Source organism: Bubalus bubalis, chromosome 6 (assembly GCF_019923935.1).
Source record: "Bubalus bubalis isolate 160015118507 breed Murrah chromosome 6, NDDB_SH_1, whole genome shotgun sequence".
NCBI lineage: Eukaryota > Metazoa > Chordata > Mammalia > Artiodactyla > Bovidae > Bubalus > Bubalus bubalis.
Window position 1 is genome coordinate 86,525,388 of NC_059162.1, and position 4,032 is coordinate 86,529,419.

Consider the following 4,032-nt stretch of genomic DNA (forward strand, 5'->3'; position numbering starts at 1 on the left):
AAGAATGGATGCTTTTGAACTGCAGTGTTAGAGAAGACTCTTGAGAGTCCCTTGGACTGTAAGAGATCCAATCAGTTCATCCTAAAGGAGATCAGTCCTGAATATTCATTGGAAGGACTGATATTGAAGCTGAAACTCCAATACTTTGTCCACCTAATGCAAAGAGCTGACTCATTTGAAAAGACCCTGATGCTGGGAAAGATTGAAGGCGGGAGGAGAAGGGGATGACAGAGGGTGAGATGGTTGGATGGCATCACCAGCCTGATGGACATGAGTTTGAGCAAGCTCTGGGAATTGGTGATGGACCTGGCGTGCTGCAGTCTATGGGGTCACAAAGAGTCACACATGACTGAGTGACTGAACTGACTGACTGCTGGGTCTTAGTTGTAGCATGAGGGATCTTCAATCCTTGTTGCAGCATGTGGGATCTTTAGTTGTGGCATGCAAACTTCTAGTTGGAGCACATGGGATCTAGTTCCCTGGCCTGGGATTGAACTCAGGCCCCCTGCATTGGCAACAAGGCATCCTAGCCACTGGACCACCAGGGAAGTCCCTCCAGCTGACATCTTGACTGTCTCCTCATGACACAGTCAGAACCACCTAGATAAGCCAGCCCTGAATTTCTGGCACACAAAAAACTGTGAGATAATAAGTGCATCTTGTTTCAAATTACTGACTTTGGGTCATTGTTAGGCTCTAATAACTCATAGCACTAATAGTGGGAATTCCTATAGTGTAGTGGTAAAGAATCTGCCTGCAATGCAGGAGACTTGGGTTTGATCCAGGGAAGATCCCCTGGAGGAGGAAACAACCCACTCCAGTATTCTTGCCTGGAAAATTCCATGGACAGCGAAGCCTGAAGGGCTACAGTCCATGGGGTTGCAAAGAGTCAGACACGACTGAGCACACACACACACACACACACAAAAGCTATCTATTTTGGTAAGGCATTTCAAAGGATGCAGATGAAAGTAGGGACTCGGGTTGGTTGGAAAGACTTGTATTTTGAAAGCCAACTCTTCAATTTCCTGGTTGTTGGAGTGAAAGCATGTCATGTTACCTCCTGGAGCTCCCACGTTACATCTATAACATGACATGAGGCCTGCAGAACTCCCATGATATAGAAGCATACCATCATTCTCAGTTTCCTTGTCCTCTTCCATTTCATATACAAGTGAGACATGCTACTCTCAAAGCAGAGAAGAGTTTAAAAAATATTGCTATATGTAAAAAAGATGACTAATAAAGACCTACCATATAGCACAGGTAACTCTACTCAATACTCTGTAATGGCCTATATGGAAAAGAATCTATAAAAGAGTGGCTATATGTATAACTGATTTCACTTTGCTACATATCTGAAACTAACACAACATTGTAAATCAACTATACTCCAATAATTTTTTTTTAAAGACTGTATGTCAATAAGCACTGCAGACTATGGGTTATCACAATTCTTTTATAATGAGAGGGCTTGAGAATTGTTTGGCTGAAGTTGCCTTAGGCCAGGTTTTATTAAAGCATGATAGATTTTCAGGCCTATTTCCCATTGCAGTCAATGAGTTTAACAAGTCTATCTCCTGCCTTGGTAACAGAATTGCCTTTTATTTATATGAAATTCACCTCCTCATAGTTGCATAGCTTATTTTCTTCATTTGCAATGCAATAAGGAGTAGATTTATGATGAGTCTCCTTATGAAAGGGATTATTATATCAGTTCTTACTATGTGTCATATACTTTGTGAGAACATTTTTAGTTAAATCTCAAAACACAATCCTGTAATATCTGTCATTTGTGCCATTTTATGGATTAGGAAGCAGATATAAAAGTCAATAATAATACCTGGCCACCTAGTATTATGTGACCTTGGCTAGTTATTAAACTTCTAGAATATCTTAGGTTCCTCATCTGCAAAATGGTGTAAGAGAACAGAACCTACAGAAAATAAGGTTGATATGAAGATGAAAGGAGATGATGTGTCTCCAATACTTAGAACAGTGTCTAGCATATTCTGATATATGTCTGATTATTATTTTTCTTACTTTTTAACCACTATTTCAAAAATTCAGAGCAAAAATTCCTCCTAAGCCATTTTCCTTCAGCCATGATATTTCTCTCCTGTCCTTCCCATTTTTTATGACATTTTGTACATCCAGTTGATTCTTTCAACAGGTTAGTGCCTCAGCATCATTATCTTGTTTCTTCTTCAGCTGAACAAACTAAGGCTCAGAAAGGTGAATGAAAATCGCTCAAAGAACTTTAGCAAGCTGCAGAAACCAACTGAATCCAGCTTAAGCTGAAGTTCATCTCAAGATGCAGGGGTGATTCAGAAAACCCAGTCTCATGTATGCACCACATGGAAGAGAGCCAGGAATGAAAAGACGTGGGAAGAAGGAAGCTCCAGGGAACTTGGGGAATGCTGCTTCTCTTTCTTGCTCCTTTTCTCTATTGCTCATAGGCTGTCTCTGCAATTTTCTCTCAAGACTGGCTTTCTCAGCTGCTCAGAACAAATGGTTAGAAGAATCAAAGTCTCCCACAACTTCCAAATTCACAAGTTATCACTCCAACCATAGGGGAGATTGCCCTGCTGCTCACTTTGCTTGGATTACACATGACCACAGCTGGGACCTGGATGGACCAGCTTGGGTCTGGGGCTTTCCCTTGGTCTGGTCAAACTTGGTCCATGAGTGGCACCGTGGTGTACACACACTGCTGCTGGACACTCACTCCTGTAGATTCCTTCAACTGTGTCTGATTCTTTGTGACTCTATGGACTATAGCCCACCAGGGTCCACTGTCTATGGGATTCTCCAAACAAGAATATGGGAGTGGCTTGCATGCCCTTCTCCAGGGAATCTTCCCCACTCAGGGATTGAACCTGCGTCTCATGTCTCCTGCATTGGCAGGCAGGTTCTTTACAACCTGTGCTACGTGGGAAGCCCAGGAAGGTCATGAAAAACACTCCAGAAGGAGCCCACAACATGAAGTAAATTTCCTTCCATTTTACTCATTGGGTTGACTGAAGCAGGATTATCTTCTAGAGTTTCTTTATCAAGAGGCCAACACTTTTCCTACAAGACTTCATCTACTTCCCTTCAGGAGATCAGCAATCCTGGGATTTGGGCTGGGGGAGATGTGGGTACTTTTCTAATTGTGGTCTTTCTACAGATGGAACCAGCCTTATACACAAGCAGGGTCATATATTCTTCACTTCTTCTCCCGGTAAGAGAATTCTATATTCCTATCATTTGCCCTGTGACTTGCAGTGTCTTCCTGGAGAAGGAATCAAAACTGTGGACATATGATTTGCTTTAGCCAATGGAACCTTAAGTGGGAGTGACTTAGACTGAGACCAAGCAGAAATATTGAACCATTGCAAATGTCAGCCATGTCTGTTTTCCCTCTGCCATTAGAATGGCATGTCCCTTCAGTTTGGATTTTGGAATAAAAAAGACACACAAAGCAGAGCACTGCTACCCTGCATTTGCCTCTGACAATAACCCAAGAGAGAAATGATCTTTTAAAAGATAACTCATCTGAGACTCTCTCTTGAGAGTAGGCCTTTAAAAGGGGCGAGGGTAGGAAGGAGACGGAGGCAGTAACTGGTTGATTTTTTTTTTTTTTTTTTTTTTTTTTGCCATCAGGGGAGATGGTTATTAGACCTTTCACTGAGAGCAAGAACTTTGGAGGAGACGGTTGGTGGGGAATGGTGATGTGTTTGGTTTTGAACATGCCAATTTGAGGTGCATGGAGGGGGGAGCGGAAATGCAGTAGATAGTAGGATTAATTAGTCGGTATTAGGAAGGAGACCAAGCAAGAGTTACGGGTTGGTGTTTGTCTGCTCATAGAGCTACCTGAAGCCTTGAAAGTCAGTGAAATAAAAAAGAATAGAAACATAAGAGAAGGAAGGAAATGATGTTAAGGCACACCAGTGTTGGTGGAAATGGTAGATGAGGAGGGGCAGGGTTAGGGGATGGGTGCAGCTTAGGCAGGCAGGCGGAGGAAATGGGAGAGATATATGCTACAAGGGA